Source organism: Adiantum capillus-veneris, chromosome 23, assembly GCF_014529385.1.
Source record: "Adiantum capillus-veneris isolate H3 chromosome 23, ASM1452938v2, whole genome shotgun sequence".
NCBI lineage: Eukaryota > Viridiplantae > Streptophyta > Polypodiopsida > Polypodiales > Pteridaceae > Adiantum > Adiantum capillus-veneris.
The window spans coordinates 145416567-145442989 of record NC_140953.1 but is presented as its reverse complement, the minus strand read 5'-3'; the positions used below and the strand labels follow the sequence as shown (position 1 = coordinate 145442989).

Genomic DNA, 26423 nt, shown 5'->3' with positions numbered 1-26423 from the left:
CGATAAGGTGGTTTACTCACCGGTTTAGTGCCTGGTAAGACATCTATGCCATGCTGCACATCACGTGTAGGGGGTAAACTCGATGGTAAATCACTTGAGAACACATCACTATACTCCGTGAGTAAGTGAGTCAGCTTTTGCCGTGCATAAGGAGACAGTAAACTAGAGTTATGCTGGGATGAAGAATCTTGTAATTCCTATAATGTTTGTTTTACAACAGTTGCACGTTGCTCTATAGAATTAAAATTAAGAGCACTTTGCTCATTAGATTTGTTAACACTTTGTTTATCAGTAGAATTCATTACACTTTGCATACCATTACTAGAATTCACCGCACTTTGCTCTTGAGAATTCACAAGACTTGGAGACAAGCAGTAACACAAAGAGACTTCATCTATTAAATTTGCTTTCTGCAAAATAGAAAGCTCGGCTGTTGTACATATAAGAGGTGCAGATGGTATATTTTTCTCACCAAGCAAAAGCACATGTTTACCATTGGCCATAAAGGATAAGAAGTTGTGTTCATAACTAGTGTGCAATGTGTTTCCTAAACCATGCAGCCACTCCCGTCCTAAAACTACATCAGCATTGTCCATGTTCATAACTTAGAAGTCAAGGGTCATCGTATGATCTTGAACAATAAGCTCAACCCTTGAACTACCGTGTCCCATACTTCTTTATCATTCCCAGACATCTGCTCCACCACATACTTGTGAGAGCAAGGAGTCTGTGTAAGCTTCAATTTCTTGACTAGCTTAAAGTTCAAGAAGTTATGAGTTGCACCATCATCCACTAAAATACGAACACGTTATCCGTTAATAGTGCCATGCATGCGAATCAAATCATGGGGGCAAAAGGTGGGCTGCCACATTGAAGCAGGCACACAACATTTGTGTTTTTCTTCCATATGAAGAACCTCTACAGCACAATATTTAGGAGATGAATCTAATGTGAGGCGTGCACCGTGTGCATGGCCTTTTCTTTGCCTTGCAAAAGAGGACAATCTTTCTTGTTATGTTGGTCCGAAAGACATCTAAAACACAAATTGTGTTTCTTTACACGCTCAAAATCAGCAAGAGACCCACGCGGAGTATCTCGTGATTGCTTAGGCTTCTTAGCCTCTTGTGGGCGTGGAGAGGTAGATTGTGTCTTATTCCTCTTGGAACGTGTGGGAGATCTACCTCGCCATTGGCTCTTAGCCACATTGCTCTTAGCAAAAGTATTCTTAGAGTAGGGAACATTTCCTTTCCTCTCTTGGTCATCATCATATCTTTGCGCATGACTGATGGCTTCTTCAAAAGTTTTTGGATGTTGGGTCTTGACATGAAGACGATAGTCTTTGTCAAGACCCCTATTAAAACCCTGTATCTTTTGGAATTCATATAGACCTTTTAGTTTTAATATGATTTTCCGATACTTCGAAAGGTACTGTGTGAGAGAGACGCCAGACATGCGGCATGCATTCCATCCTAACCAATTCTTATCTTCTTCATTGGAGTCCAAAAACTCTTTGGAGAAAGAAGCTTGAAACGTAGCCGAAGACGGAGGACGAGCATCTATTGGAAATGTCATCCACCACTTATAGGCCTTGCCTTTAAGAGATAGACTTGTTTCCACAGCCGTCTTTATATCCGGGGTGTGTCTCAATCTATGAATATCACTCCATTTGTGTAAGAACGTATTGACCGCATCCTTGTTGCGATCACGCTCTTCCCCGTGAAACTCAGGAATGGTGATATTCTTAAGTAATGCATTGCTACCTTCTGCATCTTCTACAGCACTTGTCTCTTGGACTCCTTGAGTCGTGCGAGCTTGGTTCCCTTGAACCGTGCCACTTGTGGCTCCTTGAGTCGTCTGTGAATTCATAAATTTCACAAGTAACTCCATAAGATTGGTAACATTTGCATTGAGTGCAGAGAGATTGCTTTCAAGTACGCTTTGGTGATGTTCCAAAGTCTTGAAAGAAGCCATATCTACAAGCCCATGATCTCCTAGATCATCATCATCATGCAAATTAGTGTCAGCTGCACCCGTGGTGCCCTGATTTTGATCTACGTGCTCAAAATCAAACGTGTGTGTAAGTGGTATATCCTCACTGGCCATGGTAAACACACACTAATGCAAAGAGAGAAAAAAAAAACGACAACTTGTACCTTGAGAAATTGAAGTCTTTGTGTTTTGTATACTCCGCGATTTGCATTGTATGCGAACCTCACCTTGCAGGAATTTGAGCGCTTGACTTGTCGTTCGTTGTAAGAACACCTTTGATGATTCTTCACAAAAACTCATCGTTTTTGTGAAGGCTTTTCTTCACTTTGAAGCTACCTCCTTGAGGAAAAAAGAATTTTTGGAGGAAAACTTGCCTTCCTCCAAGAAGTGAAAAGAAAGGGTGAAGCTACTTCCTTGAAGTTTGAAGCTTTCCCTTTCCTTCTAGTTTTTCCTTGAACACAAGTAGACTATCTTTCCTTGTTATACACAACAAGGGTCAATAGCTTGATGGTAAAGTGTTGGCCTCTTACCCTCATGGGGTGGATTCAACCCTCCTTCATGCAAGGGTTAAGCGGGCCTTCCTACGCGCGGAGCCAATGGCACCAACGGAAGCCTTCGGAGCCTCGGTGTCGTCGAGTTGCTGATCGAGTTTGCCTTGGTCACCCACCTTAGTCACTGTCTGTCCACGTGCTGCTCGCACAGAAAACTGTATCTGCCTTCTTTTTGCTGCACAGCGGAGGCATCGCTGTCTGCGGAACGTGGGAGAGAAGCAACATGCACATGCAACCCGCTTTTCGCCTCCTCCCAAAAATAGCTCAAATACCAGTGAAAGGGCGGTGGTAATGCGTGTGCTAGTCTCCACCCAACTGTACTGTCTTATAGCCTCCCCCTAGCGTACACACTGTTCGGCCGTGCTGGTGGCCTTGCCCATAGGACCCATGTCCTTACATGTTCGGTAGACCTTATCATCATTTTGTATAGTGAAGAGAAAGAAACAATTTTTAGTCTCCTCCTCCATTGTGTGCTCTCTTGGTTGTGTGTTTGTGTTTTCAAGACCTCAAGCTCTCGCCTTTGCAATCTCTTTGCATGGTACCATAGTTTTGTGACTAAAGAGCTATGAGCCGCAAGCAAGAGCCAAGGTTGTATCCGGACGTACGTACTGATCCGTATGGTACCGTATGTCTGTACAATGTGGATCCGTACTGTACAGTATTTTTTTTAACTTGAAAAAACGCCAACAAGTCCGTATTATCACTTTCGCCCTAAATCTGGTTATCCGAGCGCCTAATTTTGGAGAGCTTTCTATGCAACAGTGATAAGAACTTTCACCTGCAAAGCCTTGCACAGGGAAACGCCTCCAATTTTGCTCGCGTAAGTGATCCCGTCTCGAATCTCTCCCACCTATCTCTCTCTCCCTCTCACATGCCTTGTGTTGTATATGTCAAAGGTATTCTCTTGTGGAAGCATGAGCGTTTTTTGTCGCTGCTTTCCAATGTGTAGGTCCACCATGCCTCGCAAACCCAACCCAATTTGAAGAGCACACACCAATGTCATTGTGGTGGTGAATACAAGAGGGCAAGCATGATCAAGAACACACACTTAGACTTGCAACTATTGTGGAAAGCAAAAGACAAGTACCGTGACACGTATGTTGAGGCACCTTACTAGCATCGATATTGGGCAATGCGGAGGATGCAAACTTATTCCACCAGAGATTAAGGATGCTTTGATTCTGGAGCCTCACCCAAAAGCGATTACATGAAAAGCAACACTTCAAAAAGCTCTAGGTCAAAAGCATCATGTGCAAAAAGCATGTGTCGCCCAAAGGGCTGGCTAGATTCCCACATGTTTAGAGCTGTCTGCCACATGATCATTTCCACAGAAATTAGTGTCTGCTGGTCTTTTTAAGGGTTTTAGGCTTCTCGGCCCTTGAATGTAAGTTGGTTGGGTTAGGATTATTAATCCTAACCCTAACCCCTTTTTATATTTAGGCCACTAGGCCGAGATCTGGAAGTTGGAAAGTCTTATTCTTCTTCTTCTTTTGCTAGGGTTCAGGTCCCTCGGCCGGGATATGCAAGTTGGCCAAGATCTGGAAATTGGAAAGTCTTATTCTTCTTTTCTTTTGCTAGGGTTCAAGCCCCTCGGCTGGGATCTGCAAGTTGGCCAAGGTTAGGATTAGGGAGTCTCAAACCCCCTTCGTCTTCAATGGTCACCACGTCAAGGATTTGTGACAGTCAAGACAAAATATCCGTGAGAGATCCTGCCAATGCAAGTTAGAGAGACACACTACATAGGAAAACATCCCACCACAACATTATTGAAAGGCCACGAGGTAAAGGAACGACTGAGAGGATGCATCGGGAAGAATGACCGTAAACGTATGAGTCATAGTCTCAGAGTAAAACATATTGCCACAATCTGCAAGTGTAAGCAATCATGTGCAAGTGCGAAGGAAGAAGCTACCTCCAAGATGGATACAAAAGCCATCACCAAAGCAAGAATCATCCATGACGTCTTCATCGGGACAAGGTTGCATACGTACATCCAAACTAAAGAAAAGAAGCAACAAGCCGAACATGAAGCACCACCAAAGAAAGGCATGAACCACCAGGGATCAATACGTAGGAGAGTACCAAGCAGGCATCCACATGCCGTAGGATACTCGACTTGAAAGGAACGTGTAATGGAAATGGCCTGTGAACTTTGAGAGTAGCTGAATTAGAAAATTAAATAAAGCACTTTTGTGAGATTAATTTGTCAGCATAGAGGGTGAACTTAATTGATGGTAGCAACATAAACATGGTACTTAGTTAACTTGGCATGAACAATACCTTTGCAAGAGAGAGAGTTTAGAGAACATGACAACAGTTGAGAACCGGATTTATGTGGAGCCGGTCCCCCCTCCAATACGCATTTGTATTATAGATTCTCCCATCAAGAGAGACTTGGTACAATAATACAATCTTTGTGTTCCTTGTGACCTAGGTGATGCAATGAAGATGGAAAGCTTCATGCATCACGAGCATAACATAAACTTTGCAAAAAGCACTAACTATCCCAAGGCCTCAAACACCTTCGAAGGTGGAGAGAGCTAGCGGGGAATGACGGTAGGGAAGAGGAAGAAGAAACATTCCACAGGAGAAAGAAATAGTTCCTCACTTATCATCACTCTTCTTGCTAGCATACATAATAGCATAGTAATGAAGATGGAGAAGATGGCAAGCTTAAGCATTGAAGCATGGCTCTTGGTTGAATTTGAATTCCATAGCCAAGGGTGTTGGTGTAGGCTCTCAACTTCTCTATTTGCTTGGAAAAGGAGATGGAGCTCTTGCACTTTGCACTTCACGCAATGAGTTTGTGTGTGAGTGTGTGTGGGAGAGTATACTCCCCAAGCTAGCCCCCTTCTTGCTTTGGTCGACCCCCCTCCTTGTAGCTCAAGCTCGAAGCTCATTGGACCCTTGCAAGACTGGCCAATCACATGCAGGATGCATTACAAGCAACAAGGGTAGTCTCGGGACAAGTGTTCCCCTTTCCCCTTTGAGAAAGAGGACTTGATAAATTCAAAAACAATCAATTAAATCCACTAAATTATCATTGGACCCCTTGGGAGGCTAACCAATAGGCTTTAGGCACACAATGAGGGCAACATGAGGAGGAACTTGACAAGTGTCCTATATGCTTTCTTTGTACCAAGCTTGCCTTGTCTGAGGGTGTGTGTGTTCTCTCTCTAGCCCCCTCTTGTAGGGCTCGCCCCCTTCTTTAAGGGATAGTTGTTGACTTTGTGCACACCTTACCCTCAAGCACCTTAGTCAGCAAGCATGACAAAGCATCTCAAGTTTGGGTAATGTTCTATAAGGTGCAGCGAAATGAATGTTTGAACGTTGCTCAAGATGAGTGCTCCGAACTGTGCTCAAGGTTCTTTTTGTTCTTATGGAAGGGAGAGCCTTCCGTTCTTAATGAGAGAGTGCAATGAACACAAACAAAGTGAATGGACACTGTGCATGAAAGTGCATGAGACTGAGAGATAGAGAGAGAAGAGAATACGACACCAGAATATTGTCAAACCCTCCTCCGAAGGCCCCACTCTCTATGGCGAGAGCGGTCTACTATTGATTGCACAAATCTCTACAATGCTTTGGACTTGCCAACGATGTCGACGACGATGAGGAGGACGACAAGATGAGTTGAAAACTGAAAACGCTGAGGGCTGAAATCTGCAAATCTCTATCTGCTGAATTCTCACTCTATGTCGGTGACGATGTCGATGGCGACGATGCGACGACGACGCGCTGAAAACGCAGATGCTGAAATCTGCGTTTTTCGGACTCAATCTGCAAACTATGCGGAATCTGACTGTGCGGCGAGGATCTGCTTCGGGAAGGTGAGATCTGCGAGGTTTGGGATTCTACTGCGGAGACTGACTGCTGAAAACTGAAAACGCTGAGTCTAGGGCTGATTTCGTTGCGAAGATCTGCAAAAATGCTGAGGTTGATTTGCAAACCAAAAACGCTAGGGCTGAATTCTACGCTTCTGCAAAAACGCTAGGCTTCTGCTGTGTCTTGATGTCGCCGGGTTGGTCTGCAATGCAAAACGTTGGGGCTGATCTGCAATGGAGAAAAACGTTGGCTATCCTTGGCTGAAAACGCTAAGTCTCCTGCACGGGGGGGGAGGGGTCTTGCCGAGAAGGTGCACTGTTGGATGTCAGGTCCTTGCTGCCTCTTCTGCCAGAAAGTGCTAGCGCTAGGTTTCTATTTATACAAACTTACTCAATTTGCCCTACCTACTTTCCAACAAAAGTCACTTAAAAATAATAAGTGAAAAATGTCAAATATAAGGAAAATAGGTCTATGCACTGTAAAAATGCTCCTGATGGATTCTGATGGAAATCTGATGATCATGTTGTGTGCAAGCAAAGGATCTGCATCTAATCTAAGTGTCTGGACATGCACGGTCTGCGAACAGACTCACAAAAGTACCAGATCACTTCATATTCTAGACTGACTTGACTAAACTGAACCCTCGTCATGCTGTAGCTTGTCGGCAAGCACGACAAGCACCTCAAGCACCTTAGTCATCAAGCACGACAAGCACCTTAAGCTTGGGCCAAGTTCCCACCTCAAGCTCAGCCCTAGCTTACCTAAGGTCAAAGGACTTTTTAACACTAACCTTTGGAGGTCTTCAATGAAGCTAACCCTAAGGTCTTTTAAGCTCCATTGGGTAGCCTTGCTTTATGACAGACCATCTCTCATTTGGACCTCTTTACCATTGGCCCCATGGTGAGATAGATCTGGATTCTAAAGCACACGTCTATATTCTAACCCTTGTTCCCGTTTATTCTCCCACATTAAATGATCAATTTAATATGAGAAAATCATTTGGGTTGGTTAGATATTAGAATTTTATGACAGTACCTCTCTCTTGAAATCATAGTCGTCCTCGACTATGAGGTAGAAGAGACAAAGCCTTACTCGTTAGTCAATCTTGCTTAGCGGATGGTGGAGAATTCCTTTTTACCCTACTACATCTTTCCAAGATAAATAACTAATCCATTTGGTGCTTGGGAGACGTAACTGCCGCAAGCATGTCTGCTCTTTAGTCCATTTCATTCTCCCAAGTAGAGTGACAAGTTCTACTTGCTGTGTGAGAGACGTCGTCATCACAAACATGATTCTCTAAGTATGCATACTACTTAACTTTGTGCACAATAAAAAGAGAGAACTAGTCATATAAGACAAAAACATTGATCATTCAAAAGAAATTTGTACATTTGTTTACTCTAATGTAGCATTGTAAGAATTGACAAGGTTCATACTATCCTTAAGCTGTATTCCTTGCATCCATCTAGTATCTTCAAAAGGATAATTTTTGAACTTAATAAGATACCGTCGGATAATCTTACCATGTCGTAGTACCTTGTCTTCATGCCGAAGGATAGCTTCAGGTTGTAGCACCTCTTCTTGGTCTTCAATTTCGAGAGGGTCTTCAATAATTGGTTTACTTGGTGGCTCTCCTCTGTAGATCTTAAGTAGACTCATATAAAAAGCATTGTGTATTAGCCAATGGTTGGGCAACTTGAGTTGATAAGCCATCTCATTGATGGGCTTCAAGAGCTAGAAAGGAGCATAGTATCTTTTTGCTAGCTTAGCATAATACTTTTGATGCCTCGTAGGATTTTTGCCCGTCGTTTGCCTCAATCGAGCCTTGGGAAACTTAAGTAAGATCCAAACATTTTAATGTTAAGGCCCTTCTCTACTTGTCAGCAACAGCTTTTTGCCTTTGTTAAGAGATGGATATAGCCTCCTTAATCTTTTAAAAAGATTCTTGTAGGTTAGGGCTATACTCATCGGCAGCGAAGATCTTACCATGTACTTTGAGTAGCAAGGGACTTTTAGGTCTTCCCTCAATGATTTCGAAAGGTGCTTTTCCCGTGGATATATGTACAGTATTATTGTACGCATACTCTACAAGAGATAAGTACTTTTCCCATTGTGAGCGTTGATCTACTTCGGTAACATAAGTCTTTAGTAGATCGAGTATCGTAAGATTGGCTATCTCACTTTGGCCATCCGTTTGTGGGTGATAGGCCGAAGGGAAATTCAATCTTGTTCCTAGATTTTTAAAGAGACCTTTCCAAAAATTACTAGTCATTCTAAGATCTCTATCTGACATGATGGATGTTGGTAATCCATGGTGTTTGAAAATTTGTGATATGAAGAAAGATGCCATTTGGTGTGCCTTAATAGTCTTCTTTACAGGAATAAAGTGTGCTTGCTTGCTAAACCTAACGACTATTATTCATATTCTCGTATTCCCATGGATAGACTTGGGTAATCCGAAGATAAAATCCATGGATATACTCTCCCATGGTGAATTTGGGATAGGCAATGCCTGGAGTAATCCAGGTTGTTTCCGTCTATCATACTTGGTCTTTTGATATACTACACATTTTGAAACATACTCTTGTATGTCCACTTTCATGGTAGGCCAATAGAAGTACGTTTCTACTCCTCGGAGAGTAGGTTGAATTCCTCTATACCCCGCATAGGGAGGAGCATGGGATTCATACATGGCTTTCTCACGAAGGGAGTAGGTAACACATAACCTATTGCCGTGGAGAAGATAACCATCCTGCAAGGTGAACGGTTCCTCTTTCTTCCCCAAAGCAAGGGCTGACATTATGTCTCTAAAATCAGGGTCAATAGCATACTCATCTATCATAGAAGATAGATCATTGAGAGTTGCTATAGACACGGCATTTACTTTTGGTCCTTGTGAAAGTGCATCCGCTACTTGATTATGCTTACTAGCAATGTGAGCAATATGGAAATTAAATTGCGAAAGAAAATTTGCCCACCTCATTTGTTTGTCGGAAAGCTTGGTTTGCGTCATGAAGTACTTGAGACTTTGATGGTCTGTTCGTAAAATGAATGCAGTCCCCAATAAGTAGTATTTCCATGTGTCTAGGGTATGTAGAACAGCTAAAACCTCTTTCTCATAAATGCCTAAGACACGTTCATCCGTATTGAGCCTTCAGCTCTCATATGCTATGGCATGCCCTTCTTGAAGCAAGACTGCTCCAAGGCAATCACCACAAGCATTACATTGGACCTCAAATGGCTTTGAGAGATCCAGAAGTATGAGGACTTGTTGGGAGGTAAGCTTATCTTTGAGCTTGCCAAAAGCATTTTCTCCTTAGCAATCCATGAATACTTAGCGTTCTTCTTTGTTAAGTCATGTAATGGTCCAGCTATTCGAGAAAATTTAGCTGTGAAGCGTCTATAATATGCACACATACCAATAAAGCTTCTTAGCTCATGTAGAGTCCTTGGATTAGGCCATGCTTTTACTACCTCTAACTTTGATGGATCCATACGGATACCATCTTGAGAGATAATATGACCTAAGTATTGAATCTCTTGAAGGAAAAATTCTCTTGTCTTTTTTGGTTGAGAAAAAGCTTGTTCTCCCTCAATGCTTGAAAAATCACTTAAGATGTTGCTTGTGTTCCTCCAAGGACTTAGAGTAATGATAATATCATCAAAGAATTTGCGGTAGGATATAAAGATTTTCTCCATTAATCGATTGAACGTAGCCGGTGCATTAGTCAAGCCAAAAGGCATGACTAGATATTCATAAAGACCAAACGTTGTGCGAAACGTGGTCTTTACAATATCTTCATCCACTATCCTTATTTGATGATAGCCACTTTTAAGCATAGTTACAAGGAATGGCCATTTTCAGGTCTTCGTTCCCCGTTCCCATCTCAATTTTCCGTTCCGAATCCCCGTTCCGTGTTTCACACGTGAGTATCCGAAACAGGGAATGGCATTTCATGCATGTTGCCGTTCCCCGTTCCGATTTCCCGTTCCGGGTAATATGCTTTTAAGGTCAATCCAATTGAAGTAGGTAGAGCCTTGTTGCTTATCAAACATGCCTTCAACCCAAGGCATGGGAAATCTGTTTGTTAGGTGCAGCGGAATGACTGTTGTATTTTCTCAAGATTAGTGATCTTTATTGCTCAAGGTTCCTTTTAGTTCTTTAGGGAAAGAGAGCTTTCCGTCTTATGGAGAATGCTATGATCACGGACAAAGTGGGTGGATATTGTGCGTGCAAGTGAATGAGACTGAGAGAAGGAGAGAGAAGAGATACGACACCCGAGAGGTTGTAAAACCCTCCTCCGAAGGCCCCACTCTCGTCGGCGAGAGTGGTCTATTCTTTGATTGCACAAAGGTGTACAATGCGTATGCAATGGACTATGCAACTTGGTCTATGCCGATGACGACGACGACGACGACGATGGCTGAAATCTGAGATCTTCTAATCACTGAATTTCGGGACTGTTTCGGTGGCTGAAAATGACTGTTTTGGCTGCGTTTTCTTGGCTGAAAATTGAGGTTTCTTAGGGCTGAAAACTGATGGTCTTTACGGGCTGAATCTGCTACACTTTAGGTGAATAATGCCGGTCTTAATTTGCTGCTGAAATCCAAAAATGCCAGGGGCAGAAATTGGTCCTTCTGTCGCCGGGGTTCTGCAAATGCAAAAACGCTAGGCTAATCTGCTGTGTCGTCATGACGCTGGGGCTGATCTGATGTGCACAAATCGCCAAGGCTGATCTGATGCAAAAACGCTAGGTCTTCTGTGGAGAAAACGCCAGAGTAGTCGCGGGGGTTGGTCTTGCTAAGAAGTTGCCTGTTGAGCAAGGTTCCTGCTGCCTCTTCTGCCAGAAAGTGCTAACTTGGGTTTGCTTATATATTAACTTAGCAAAATTGCCCTACCTACTTTTGTTGGAAAGTCACTTAAAAATAATAAGTGAAAATACCAATAAATACGAAAATAGGCTAAATGCATTGAAAATTCCCCTAACTGATGCTAATGGATTCTGATGGGAATTCCGATGATCATGCTGTGTGCAATCGGAGGATATGCATCTATGCTAAGTGATTGGGCATGCACGGTCTACGAATAGACTCACAAAAGTGCCAGATCACTGCTAATCTAGACTTGACTGAACTGACTGAACCCTGCTGAGGTGTAGCTTGTTCACGGACACATAGGGTTGAGATGTGTCACGTGACATCCCCTCCTTTTCAAAGTGAGGTACTGGTACCGAACTGTATGGCGTCGAGGGAGATCGCCAACAGCATCCGGAATCCTAGAAGGGACTCTTCGTCGGCCCACTCTGATGTGTGGGTCGTGCGGTACTTGAACTTCATAAAGATCTGCAACGCTTGCTTCTTTGGGCCGCGCCGAAAGCGACACAAAGTCTTCTAAATCTCCTTTCTTGCTTCAACTTCGTCGAGTATCCTGCTTCTTCCGTCTTCAAGAATCTCCATGGCTGAAAATTCCTGAAACCATCTCCAACACAAAACCATGAACATACCCATTCCATGTAAAGTAAAGAAAAAAAATCTTGTCTTCTCTAAAGACTGTGTATGCAATGTAGATGAACATATAGACGGAGTGACAACCCGTTCATCAAACACATGCAAACAATGAGGTCGAATATTTTCTGTTTGATCGAAATCAATCAACTGTGGTAAATCACAATGGAAATGCCCATGCTTGGTACTCATACTATCATGTGCTCTTTCGGAAACTGTGTCATGCCACGGAAGAAACATGGAATGTGACTTCCTGACATACAAACTTTTCAACTTTTCATGAACAATCCGCATACATTCGTGTTCATCCATGATAGAAACGTGCTCAACATACAATATGTCATGCCTAGGAAATGGGATCACATAATGATGCTAAATAAAATACAGGAAACCTTCACGAATGAAACACTCGAACAATGCGTGCGTATCAATCATGCGAACACATAATACTTCCTGTGAGGGTTCTTTGGACCAAGGCTCGAGAGCCAAGATCGCTTCTTCGGAATCTATCGAATCTTCTTGTGGGGGATCCGTGGACCTCGACTCGAAAGCCAAGATCGATTCTTCTTGAATGATCGAATCGTCCTGTGGGGGTTCATTAGACCTCGACTCGAAAGCCAAGATCGGATCTTCGTGATTGATCGAATCTACAACGAGGTTAGTTTCGCTAGGAAAAGCATCCACTAACACATCTTCCTTGTGAACAATCACATCCTCTTCATGCAATTCATCATGTTTGTCTTATCATCCAAATCATCATGCACATCATGGTCAATCAATTCATCATCATGCTTCTCATAATCATGCAAATCCTGTGTATCATGCTGTGGAGAAAAAGAGATTGAGAGTCTCCTTATCTTGAATCCGTTCAACCTTGTCCTGCATATTAGCAATGAGAGATGGAGAAGGAACAATGTCCTCTCCATGAAAGACATTAGGAGAATCACTTTTGGCATTGATAGTTAAAGTGCTAGCCTCCCAATCAACGAGAGGGTTGATTTGACGAAACCATTTCATGCCTAAAATCATATCACATCCTGAGAGAGGAGAAACAACAAATCTTCTAGTGAAGGCAGTCTGTTGAATTGCAAACAACACATCAAGGCACTCCTTCGTGATGAGAGCGTCCATACCAGGACGAAAGCCAGAGACCTCGATAGGAGATCTCGGACTAACTTCGAGGCGGGCTCTCTCAACAAGAGAGGGGCTGATCACATCATGCATACTACCTAGGTCAAACAATATGACAAAACGGTGCCCCGACGTACGACCATAACATTTAATGAGAGAATCATCAATGGGAGGGTCCTGAGAAACTGTGGGCACAATCGTATTATCATTTATTGCATTGACAGATGTAGTGGGTGCTGTGGGTTCTTTAGATTCATTCGATTCAAGCTTAGGACATGTTCGTTTTATGTGACCCTTAATGTGACAATGAAAACAACAATCTTCCTTAGAATACGTGCTTTTTTCTTCCGAAGTGATGTAACCTCCTACAATTCCTTGTGCTACCTTTTCATCTGGAGTAAGCTTAGGTTTAGCAATTTTGTTAGCCTTACCCTTAGATTCATTGGAAGAATTCTTTGATGAGAGATTGTTGGAAGATTGGTTAGAAGAGTTATCATTCTTACCATTCTTACCGTTCTTACCATTCTGTGTATTCTGAGAATTCTGCGGGGTTGCTTGAGAAGTCTTGTTTTCCTTAGGCTTTCCTTTGTTGTGTTTCATATCGTGGACGAGAGCAATTGCTACCGCTTTGTTGAGATCGATTGGATCGAGTACCTCGACATCATACTTGATATACTCGTCCAATCCATAAAGAAATGCCTCCTTGCGCTTCTTATCCGATTTGCGTAATTGAGTGCCGAGCTGCAAAACCCGATTAGAGAGAGACATAACCGGCGTACCGTTTTGCTTGAGAGCTCGCCAATCGTCCTTTAGTCGTGCAAGGTACTGAGGTGGCATAAACCGCGCCTTGAGCTTGTCTCGGAAATCAACACAACTAAAAGAGGGGCGTGAGATCGTCAGCTGCCTCTAGGTGCGTGGCTAGCTGTGCCTCTTGCCACGCCTGATACCAATTTATGGCATCACCGGCAAGGTACATAGCTGCCGTCAAAACTTTGCTATTGCCTGTTTTCTTAGTTGTCGCAAAATAAGCATTAAATTGATGCAACCAAGAATGAATAACAGTAGCATCCATCTTACCGTCATACTTACTGAAAGTCAACTTCTCTGTGACTGGATTGTGTGAATCCACCTCGTGGCTTGCGCCACTCGACGAACTCCCACGATCTTTGGGTGATTCGGTCTTCGAGGCTAGGACTTGGGAAATAAATTCTTGTTGACGAATCTCCCTTTGAGCTTCTCGCTCGACATCCCTTTCTGCTTTGCGTTCTTTGCGTTCAATGCGCTTGCGTTCGAGGGCAAGTCGCTGGTCTTCTTGTCTTGCGGCAACTGCAATGCGCTCACGTTCCTGAGCAAGTCGATGTTCTTCTGGTTGTGCAACAAGTTTGTCGTCTCTGGCATCGCGATCGCGGTCCTTGGCTTCTTGTGCACGGTCCTTTACCGCTTGTTCATCTGCTTTGCTTGCGAGTTGTGCCAAAGGCAACTCGATTCGTTTCTTGTTGTTGTGTCATCATGTCCAACATTGACTTGACCATCATCTCCATAGGAGTGAGGACAATTCGTGGCGTAGATGGCGAAAGGGGAGGGTCGGAAAAATCTCCTGGTGGGGAAAATCCTTCGTCGCCTCTCTCATGCTCATCACCTAAATGCGTAGTATCCATGCCGCTTCGGGTGACGACCATGCACTGGGATCTTTGGTTCTTAAGTTCACGAGGAACTTGGGTCTTGAGTTCTTGAGATGCTCGAGGTTACCCTTTTCTGCGGGCGCACCCCTTGGTGGCCTTGCGCTCACACCAAGGTTGCTTTTTCCCACCTCACGTCGATTGGCCGGCCGCTAAGTGCACGGTCCGCTCTCAATGAGTGAAAGGGGATGCCGGACAAGCCCTTCTTTCTTGGGATTCCTATCACTCTTCAACAAAACACGATTAGGAATCGCCACGCCCAAGTAAACTTGGGTTCGTGCGATCGCAACAAGCAAATAAATTCTTGTGGTTCTTGTGGTTCTTTCCTTGAGTAATGCAGAACACTTCCAAAGCTCTGATACCAATGTTAGGTGCCGCAGAATGACTGTTGTATTTTCTCAAGATTAGTGATCTTTATTGCTCAAGGTTCCTTTTAGTTCTTTAGGGAAAGAGAGAGCTTTCCGTTTTATGGAGAATGCTATGATCACGGACAAAGTGGGTGGATATTGTGCGTGCAAGTGAATGAGACTGAGAGAAGGAGAGAGAAGAGATACGACACCCGAGAGGTTGTAAAACCCTCCTCCGAAGGCCCCAATCTCGTCGGCGAGAGTGATCTATTCTTTGATTGCACAAAGGTGTACAATGCGTATGCAATGGACTATGAAACTTTGTCTATGCCGATGACGACGACGACGACGATGATGGCTGAAATCTGAGATCTTCTGATCACTGAATTTCGGGACTGTTTCGGTGGCTGAAAATGACTGTTTTGGCTGCGTTTTCTTGGCTGAAAAATGAGGTTTCTTAGGGCTGAAAACTGATGGTCTTTACGGGCTGAATCTGCTACACCTTAGGTGAATAATGCCGGTCTTAATTTGCTGCTGAAATCCAAAAACGCCAAGGGCTGAAATTGGTCCTTCTGTCGCCAGGGTTCTACAAATGCAAAAACGCTAGGCTGATCTGCTGTGTCGTGATGACGCCGGGGCTGATCTGCTGTGCACAAATCGCCAAGGCTGATCTGATGCAAAAACGCTAGGTCTTCTGTGGAGAAAACGCCAGAGTAGTCGCGGGGGTTGGTCTTGCTAAGAAGTTGCCTGTTGAGCAAGGTGCTCCTGCTGCCTCTTCTACCAGAAAGTGCTAATTTGGGTTTGCTTATATATTAACTTAGCAAAATTGCCCTACCTACTGTTGTTGGAAAGTCACTTAAAAATAATAAGTGAAAATACCAATAAATAGGAAAATAGGCTAAATGCACTGGAAAATTCCCCTAACTGATGCTAATGGATTCTGATGGGAATTCCGATGATCATGCTGTGTGCAATCAGAGGATATGCATCTATGCTAAGTGACTGGGCATGCACGGTCTACGAATAGACTCACAAAAGTGCCAGATCACTGCTAATCTAGACTTGACTGAACTGACTGAACCCTGCTGTGGTGTAGCTTGTCCACGGACACATAGGGTTGGGATGTGTCACGTGACACTGTTTTTGATAGTGATATGGTTTAGTGCTCGATAGTCCACACACATACGGTATGTGCCGTCTTTCTTTTGCACTAAAAGGACTGGAGAACAAAAGGGTGAGGAGCTAGGCCTCACCATCCCTTTGTCTATCAATTCTTGTACTTGCCTCATGATCTCCTCTTGTTGAGCTTGGGAAACTCGATAAGGAGGCTTGTTAGGCAGTGAGTTTCCTGATAGGAGTTCAATTCGATGGTCATCATCCCCTCGTTTTGGAGGTAAGTCCATAGTGTTAGGTGCAGCGGAATTAAAATGGTGAAGATCAAGTCTTACACTTCCACAAAATCCTTTCCTTCTTTCCTTGCGTTAGTGAATACTTTGGGCTTCAATGAATGTTCCTTTTATGTTCCCCTGAAAAGAGGGGTTGAGAGAATGCAATAGAGATGTGTAGAGGGAGAGAGAAAAAGAGAGAAGAAGAGAGCGACACCCGATGGGGTCCCAACCAACCCTCTCAAGGGCCCCCCACACGGTTACCGATGTGGTATTTGCTTTAGATTGCATAAATGGAATGTATACACAATGCAATACCTCAATGCAGACTCTACTGACTTGACGACGACAAATCACCGCCGTAACTCCTCGGGAAGAGGCACCTCCGGGGCTGATTTGATGCACCTTGGATCCTTCTCGATGTGGGAATTGCGGATGACCACCAGATGCTGATCTGCACTTCCGATGTGAGAAGAATGATGGGCTGAAAACGCAGACCTCGACGAGGCCGATGATGGACAGCAATGGAGCACTCGATGTCGGTGAGGGAATGGCCGAGGGGAGGCTCGATGGGCTGCCTAAGTACCAGACCGCAACGTGTATACAAACCATTTATGCAAGCGGGTTCCAAATTGGAAAACCTAACCTGATGGACTCGTCCGGATATGCAGGTCCTGCAAAAAGGCTCACAAAATTGCCGGTACTAATCTTCCTAGGATTCTAGACATCCCTATCTAGGAAGAAGGAAAAAACTGACTCTGGAAGTTGATGAAGTATGTCCATGTCGCACACAGAGCCATGTGCACGTGACACATAGGGATAGCATCGATGAACACATCTTGGAATCCTTTTAGAAAATTAGACAAGTCTATCTCTTCTTGATTCCTACCATTTACATTTGATGAAACATTAGGATCTTTTAGGGACTCTTTGACAAAAATCATGTACGCAAAAACTGAGCTCTTCATCGATTTATCAAAAGCAGGAGGATTTACAAGTGGTATAGTACGACTAGACTCACTAGCATCTATATACATGCTCTTTTCCCTGTAGGTGAAGTAGATTCTCCTTTCAAGGAACTTCACGTTGGCAGCCATGCGGTTGAACCTTGGTGCCCTAGGATAGCATCCTCATGTTGGAGAAGAGAGATGAAAAAGTCTTCTTTGTCGACATAGCTTTGGACATGAAGCCTCAATTTCCCAATCAAGGGAGTAACGGAGGCTTGCGGTCCCTTGAAAGCAGTGTCGGCCGTTACATCATCTCCCATCTCGAAAGCTTGAACACTCAACTTGGTGGCCAACTCCGTTGATATGAAGTTGTGAGTAGAGCCACGGTCAAACAAGATGAAGGCATCATGCTCCCTTACCTTTCCCCAAGTATAGGAGAGAGGTGATCCTTTGCAATGAGCATCCTCTTTTGGAGCTTCGATGGTGGAAGCTCTAGGAGTCTCAATGCGAGCATTTCTCTTGAGGCAAGAACGATAGCCATGTCCTTGCTCCCACACTTAAAACACTTATAATCCTTGCGAAGACCTTCAAGCTCTTCAGGAGAGAGTTTGTTTTTATCTTTGTAAACTCCCTTCTCCTTGGACCGATTATTGTTGTTGTTGTTGTTGTTTTTGGAATTGCCTTGGGAAGAATTTTGGGCATTGGTCTTCCCCTTTGCATCATTTTTCTCTTTGTTTTCTATGGGCTTGACATTCCGTCTAGTCCCTTGTTGGAAATTGATGCGCGAAGCAACCTTGGTGTGGTGGATTACTTCGGTGATAGAACCAGACTGTTGGGAGTTGACATACTCGGCCATCTCTTCAGGTAATCCCACACAAAACTGTTGCTTTTGCTTGGTAAAGTCTATCTTTTGGAAAGCAGTAGCCTTGAGATGTAAGTCCCAAAACTTGTCCACACATTTGTGAATAGACTCGTGGGAGAGAAGCTTTAAACTGCACCATTCAGTAAGCACTTTGTCCTTTGCATCGCTTGCAAGGAATTGCTTCATGATGGAAACTCATAGAGTTTTCTATGTCTTTGGGGCTTCTCCGTTGCCACGAAGGCTAGCCCACCATTGACGAGCCGATTTCTGGAAGCGCATAGCTACATGGCGTAGCTTGGAGGACTCTGTGAAGCCCTCGTCTGCAAAGGCCGCATCAAATTGCTAGAAGAAGGCCAATACTTTGTCGGTGGCACCAAAGGTGCCATCATAGGTGAGAAAAGAGATACTCTTTGCTCCCTCTTTGAACTTTTTGAGCTTTTATGACCTTCGCCATGAAGGGTATGATTTACGATGTCCTCCCCTCTTGTATTCTCTAGGAGAATAGCCATAGCTTTTGTCGGAAGAGGAGGAAGGTGAAGAAGAAGGAGAAGAGGGTGACCTCTTTCTTGCCCTTTTCTTCCTTTGTTTCCTCTCTTCCCTTTCGAGGTGACGAGGAGAAGGACTGTGGGTTGATCATTTCCTCTTGGGAGGAGTTGGCGATCGTTTAGACAGCCTTCTTCGTGGAGCCACATCTTTAGAGGAACTTAAAGATTCATTAATTTCTTGCTCTTTGGATTCCTCCTCTCATATGGGAGAGAGTCTTCTTTTGGGGGTCTCATCAAGAGGCCTCCTAAGCTCTCTCTCCTCTTGGAGAGGAAGGGAAATCCCATAAGCACGAAGTTGTGGAGTAACTTCGGCTTGCAAAGCAGGGTTGCCCATAGCTTGCTGTAACCTAGTAACAAGATAATTGACAAACATGGGGACACCATCATTAGCACCTTCATGTGCAAAATAAAAGTTATCAATGTTCATTCTACTCCCTTGGTTATTGTCAGCCATGTTAACAAAATTTTGAGTACTTACTTAGTGTATGCTTTGGCAATTCAAACCTTAGTTGCTACTCTTCTTAGCCTTTGAAAATCGGCACTTAAGTATCTACACCCACACCTCGAATTGGTTAATTATAGAGAGTAGTGGAGTGGGTCTAATATTGCAGAGTTGTCGAGGGCTAGCTCCTTTCGGACTTCTTATAGCTCAATAATGGTAAAGCCGTAGGCAAGTTTAAAAAGACCCCATTATTAGACCAAAGCTTCCGAGGTGTGCACCATATCCCACATAGTGGGCTCAACAAAACCAATAATAGATCCCAGTCCCACTTACCCTAATATAACTAACAAACTCAACCATTAATAGGCTACTTAAGGACCTCTTCTTAAGCAAGAAAAGAGAAACCAAATGCTCTGATACCAATGTAATGGAAATGGCCTATGAACTTTGAGAGTAGCGAAATTAGGAAATTAGATAAAGCACTTTTGTGAGATTACTTTGTGAGCATAGAGGGTGAACTTAATTGTCACGTGCACATGGCTCTGTGTGCCACGTGGACCTACTTCATCGACTTCAAGAGCCAGTTTTCCCCTTCTTCCTAGATAGGGATATCTAGAATCCTAGGAGGATTAGTACCGGCAATTTGTGAGCCTGTTCGTAGGACCTGCATGTCCGAACAAGTCCATTAGATTAGGTTTTCCAGTTTGGAACTCTCTTGCATAAATGGTTTGTATACACGTTTTGACAGATGTTATTACACTACGGTGGGCATCTGGCATGACGAGCATGTAGTTCTAGGTTAGAGGAATCCGACGTGCCAGACCGCGCGTCGATCGGATTCCCAAGTGGACAGATGTGCGACAATTTCACCCAGTTTCGGATCCTCTAGACCAGTTTTTAATAAATCATTTTATGATTTATTTGTTGGAAAAACTGGTTGACACTTGCCCTACCTAGGCCTTAATAACTACCTAAGGCCCATTCGTCACCTATAAAGGGAACCCAAGAGCTAGTGCTTTCTATCATTCTCAGAGGACTGCAGATCAACCCAGCGTTTTGGTAAAGGAGCAGCCAACGTTTTCAGTAGCCCTTGGCGTTTCCTACAGGACTTCACCAAATCAGCCTAGCGCCAGCAAATTGCAGCAGATACAGCCAGCGTTTTCAATTTTCAGCCCTTCGCTGTCGCGGTGCAGGTGAGATTTGCAAACACTAACCTTAACAGCTGCGGTCCGGTACTTTGGCAGCCCAACGAGCCTCCCCTCGGCCATTCCCTCACCAACATCGAGTGCTCCATTGCTGTCCATCATCGGCCTCGTCGATTTCTGCGTTCAGCCCATCATTCTTCTCGCATCAGAAGTGCAAATCAGCCCGTGGTGGTCATCCACAATTCCTACATCGAGAAGGATCCAAGGTGCATCGAATCAGCCCCGGAGGTGCCTCTTCCCGAGGAGTTACCACGGTGATTTGTCGTCGTCAAGTTAGTAGAGTCTGCATTGAGGTATTGCATTGTGTATACATTCCATTTACGCAATCTAAAGCAAATACCACATCGACGACGGTGTGGGGGCCCTTGGGAGGGTTGGTTGGGACCCATCGGGTGTCTCTCTCTTCTTCTCTCTCTTTCTCTCTCCCTCTGCACATCTCTACTGCATTCTCTCAACCCCTAACTTCAGGGGAACATAAAAGGAACATTCATTGAAGCATAAAGTATTCACTAACGCAAGGAAAGAAGGAAAGGCTTTTGTGGAAGTGTAAAACTAAATCTTCACCATTTTAATTCCGCTGCACTTGAGCTTTGAAGATTTTGCACTAATCTGCTAATCCCCAAAAGTTTTATTTCTCTCTTGTGTTTTTGGTTGTGTTGGCAGCACTTCGGTGTATACTCCTCCCACTCTTGGAACAGCAGGCCTGCCATTGCATGTAGAGCCGTGCACCTTGAGCAACGAAAAATAGCAACCAATTGTATACCGGGTGTTGCATGTGAGGTGCGCCGACGACGGGGTAGATAGTCTCCCAAAGATTAGTCTGCGACCTTTCTTGAACCAAGAGGAGAAGTCCTTGCATGGTCAAGACTCGTAGCGGTATGAATACCTCCACCAATCAAGAAGGCGAGCAAGTGCCACCTATGCATCCTCCTAGCCCTCCCCCCACCCCTTCTCCTTCGCCATCAAATCCCATGGATGCGATGGTGCGCATGATGATGGAGATGATGATGTGGCAAGACGAAGCTCGACGACAAGAGCGCTTGGAAGCAGAGGAGGCACGTCGATTAGAGCGTGTGGAAGCGGCGGAGCGTGAGGAGCGTCGATTGGCGGCCGAAGCCGAGGCTCATAGGCTGGAAAGGGATTCCATGCATGATCTCATCACCACCTTGGCGGTGCAACCGGATCCCCCATCTTCGGAGCCCGATTATGAAAAGCTTGCCAAGACCATCGCGGAGGCAACCATTGCTACACGGACGACCAATGATCCCATTCTTGAGAAAATCACGTTCAATAAGTATGACGGTAAGATGGATGCTATTGTCATTTACTCGTGGTTGCATCAATTTACATCCTATTTTGTGGTTGTTAGAAAGTTTGAAAATAACAAGGTTCTCTTGGCTTCCATGCATCTTACGGGTGATGCCATCACTTGGAAGGATGAATGGATGGAGAAGCAAGAGGCGACCCATACGGCTGCCCATGCCGAGTCCTACCTCGTTCCCCCTCTCGATCTTAGTTGGGAGGAGTTCGCGGAGGATCTCAAGACTCGCTTCCTCCCTCCACAGTACTTGAAGCATTTGAAGAAGGATTTTCGGGCTTTGTCTCAACAAGGTAAACCGGTGATGTCGTATGCTAACCGTGTGTCACGAGGTTAGAGGCTTTTCTCTTTGGATTGGACCACTCGGTCAAGTTTGACGTGGAGGCCGGTGATCCAAAGACATTGCAAGAAGCGATACGCTTGGCTCAACTCCAAGAGATGAAGCACAACAAGGGTAAGCTTAAGCCGGCCTCAGGTAATGGTACTTCTTCTTCTCCTGACTTGTCTAAGGAAAAGGACAAGAATTCTAATGGGAATGGCAACAATAAAAAGAACTCTCCAAATTTTTTTCAATCTACTTCTACCTCTCAATCTCAAAGTAAGGGTGATAAATCTAAGGATAAGGATAAAGGAAAATCTGATAAGCCTCAACTCACACCTGATGAAAAGATTGCCCAAGGGGTTTTAGGTGGTTCATTAAATAGAGAGGAACAAGCATTGTATGCAAAAGAACGTCGGTGTTTCCATTGTTCAGTCGTAGGTCACATGAAACAAGAGTGTCCTAAGAAAGAGTCTAAAAAGGAAATCTCTACTGCGTCCACTTTTGACACTACCCCTCGGGTGAATGCCATGAGTGTGGTAGAGAAAGAAGCTAAGCAGGAGGGGACTTTCGAAGAGGATGAACTCATAAAATGTTATGGGCATGTTAATGGTCAAAGGGTCATTGTGTTGTTTGATTCTGGAAGTTCTCGGGATGTCATAAGTGAATCTCTTGTGAAACATGCACGTCTTCAGACAAATCCGATACCCACCATCCTGGTGCAAGGATTATCTGAAGGCAAGGACGCTTCTCTCTCTCACGAAGTTAATGATGTCAATTTAATTGTCCAACAAACTCAATTTACTCGTTGATTTGTAGTCTCTAAACTTGCATGATGTGATATCATTTTGGGCATTGAGTGGTTTCGCATGTTTAAGCCCATTGTTAATTGGGAGAAGTACACACTCCTCATCAATCACAATGTGTCGCAACCAGTCCTAATTCGAGGCGAGAGTGGCATTCCCTCTCCCTCTAATTTCTCATGTCCAGGTTAAAAGAGAGCTACGTCGAGGAGCCTAAGCGGCGGTCAGCTATGTCAACTAGGAACTTGGGTATTCCCGACAGGTATGGTGAGTTATTTGAAAAGTTTGAGCATTTATTTCTCCAGGATGATCTTCCCCCTACACTCCCTCCCGAGCGACCTGAGGATCATGTCATCGACCTAATGGATGGAGCACAACCTGTAAGTAAGTTTCCATATCGTATGAACAAGGCTAATGAAGAGGAGCTAGAGTGCCAACTAGGTGAGTTGTTGGATAGGGGTTTTATACGTCCCAGTGTAAGTCCTTTTGCTGTTCCTATTCTTTTTGTTCGTAAGAAAGATGGCTCATCACGGTTATGTGTGGATTACAGGGCACTCAACAAGATAACGGTCAAGAACAAATTTCCTATGCCTCGCATCGAGTACATTTTGGAGCGTCTCAATGGGGGGTGGTGTTTTCAAAAATCGATTTGAAGAGCGGCTACCACCAGGTAAGAATCGCAAAAGCAAGACATCTACAAGACCGCCTTTCAAACCGAACGCGGGCACTACGAGTTCATTGTTATGCCGTTTGGTCTAACGGGCACACCAACAAAGAAGTCGGAATTTTTTTGACTATTGTGTGCTATTTGGGCTCCATTATCTCTCCCGAGGGCATTCGACTTGATCCCGGAAGGGTGATCCTCCAAGGAGAGTTCCTGACGAGGACCAAGCGGAGATTGTTGATGAAGCTGAGGTGATGGAGCCCGAGCAGATCCTTTTGCATCGATTCAAGCACGGCACGAAGAAACAAGCAGGACAATATTTCCTCAAATTCAAGGATCGAGGGACACATGAAGCGGCGTGGGTGGACGAGGAATTCTTCACCGACTACCCGGATTTGCTAGCCTCACACAAGGAGGCCATGCAGATCGGTACTCGTACCTCATCTTAAGCAGGAGGGGATGTCACGTGCACATGGCTCTGTGTGCCACGTGGACATACTTCATCGACTTCCAGAGCCAGTTTTCCCCTTCTTCCTAGATAGGGATGTCTAGAATCCTAAGACGATTAGTACTGGCAATATTGTGAGCCTGTTCGCAGGACCTGCATGTCCGGACAAGTCCATTAGATTAGGTTTTCCAGTTTGGAACCCTCTTGCATAAATGGTTTGTATACACGTTTTGACGAATGTTATTACACTACGATGGGCATCTGGCATGACGAGCATGTAGTTCTAGGTTAGAGGAATCCGACGTGCCAGACCGCGCGTCGATCGGATTCCTAGGATTTCACCCAATTTTGGATCCTCTGGACCAATTTTTTAATAAATCATTTTATGATTTATTTGTTGAAAAAACTTGTGGACAGTTGCCCTACCTAGGCCTTAATAACTACTTAAGGCCCATTCCTCACCTATAAAGGGAACCCAAGAGCTAGCGCTTTCTATCATTCTCATAGGACTGCAGATCAGCCTAGCGTTTTTGTAGAGGAGCAGCCAGCGTTTTCAGCAGCCCTTGGCGTTTCCTACAGGACTTCGCCAAATCAGCCTAGCGCCAGCAAACTGCAGACAGCAGATACAGCCAACGTTTTCAGTTTTCAGCCCTTCGCCGTCGCGGTGCGATTGAGATTTGCAAACGCTAACCTTCACGGCTGCGGTCCGGTTCTTCGACAGCCCATCGAGCCTCCCCTCGGCCATTCCCTCGCCGACATCGAGTGCTCCATTGCTGTCCATCATCGGCCTCGTCGAGATCTACGATTTCAGCCCATCATTCTTCTCACATCGGAAGTGCAAATCAGCCCATGGTGGTCATCCGCAATTCCTACATTGAGAAGGATCCAAGGTGCATCAAATCAGCCCTGGAGGTGCCTTTTCGCGAGGAGTTACGGCGGTGATTTGTCGTCATCAAGTCAGTAGAGTCTGCATTGAGGTATTGCATTGTGTATACATTCCATTTACGCAATCTATAGCAAATACCACATCGGTAACGGTGTGAGGAGCCCTTGAGAGGGTTGGTTGGGACCCCATCGGGTGTCGCTCTCTTCTTTTCTCTCTTTCTCTCTCCCTCTACACATCTCTATTGCATTCTCTCAACCCCTCTCTTCAAGGAAACATAAAAGGAACATTCATTGAAGCACAAAGTATTCACTAACGCGAGGAAAGAAGGAAAGGCTTTTGTGGAAGTGTAAAACTACATCTTCACCATTTTAATTCCGTTGCACCTGACATTAATTGATGGTAGCAACATAAACATGGTACTTAGTTAACTTGGCATGAACAATACTTTTGCAAGAGAGAGTGTTTAGAGAACATAACAACAGTTGAGGACCGGATTTATGCGGAGCCGGTCCCCCCTCCAATACGCATTTGTATTATAGATTCTCCCATCAAGAGAGACTTGGTACAATAATACAATCTTTGTGTTCCTTGTGACCTAGGTGATGCAATGAAGATGGAAAGCTTCATGCATCACAAGCATAACATAAACTTTGCAAAAAGCATTAACTAGAGAGAGAGAGAGAGTCGCACGAAACGGTGGAGCTCTGTTCCCATTTGCACAGGCCCCAAAGTCTGGCTCCTTTCGACACTTCTTTCTTTATTGCTTCACAAAGGTTACAAGTGCCGGGTGCAACTTTGCTTCCTACACATTAGAATGCCAGAAGGAGACCCCCCTTTACATATTTAAAGGCTCTTGGCCTTCATTGTTAAAGAATATGATGTTATATAACATGATCGTTGTGTTATGGGCGGCCGAACACTGACTATACTATGTTGTAAATATACTTTGGATACTAGTTCAAATAGAAGAAGAGTGAGAGCAGAATGTTGAATGGCTGTTACAGGGTAACGATCGTGTGTGTGTGTGTGTGTGTGTGTGTGTGTGTGTGTCTCGATGTGTGTTAGTGTGTGTGTGTAGTCTCTTTCCTACCTTCTCCATCCCTTACGCGCTCTACAAAGTGGTATCAGAGCTCAATTTAAGGAGCTACAGTCAACACACAGATTTCCGCAGCTCTGGAAAACAGCCAAAAAGAGAGGTTTTTTTGTCATAACTCCCTCACCCGAACTCGGAATATAATGATCCAGGAGTCTATCTTTATGTTTTTGGGCATTCCAGACGCATTGGCATACTCAGATTTGCCAAAATCTGCAACAGAAATTTTCTGCACCAAACAACCAACTCACACAGGCATAGGAGATTTCCAGTTTTGCACTCGGCAGTAGATTTACAGGTTACAGGTGAAGAATTCAGCATTTACACAGGTTTTGGAGAGCGACATAGAGCTTTTGCATCATGATATTGTGTTATCGAAGATTATGTTTGGTTGTTGTTGGTCCGTTATGGACAGCCGCCTATGTAAGAAAGGTTGTGGAAAGAAGTTGAGGCGGTTATATTGTCAAATTGATTACCTT

The 26423-nt window shown here is 44.3% G+C and overlaps 1 protein-coding gene across 3 annotated transcripts in view; it reads right to left on the bottom strand.

The window, feature by feature from the left end:
• LOC147428763 (Metallo-hydrolase/oxidoreductase superfamily protein) overlaps positions 1-26423 on the bottom strand; it is a 128716-nt gene that overhangs the window by 60787 nt on the left and 41506 nt on the right. The gene's annotated exons all lie outside the window — the stretch shown is intronic.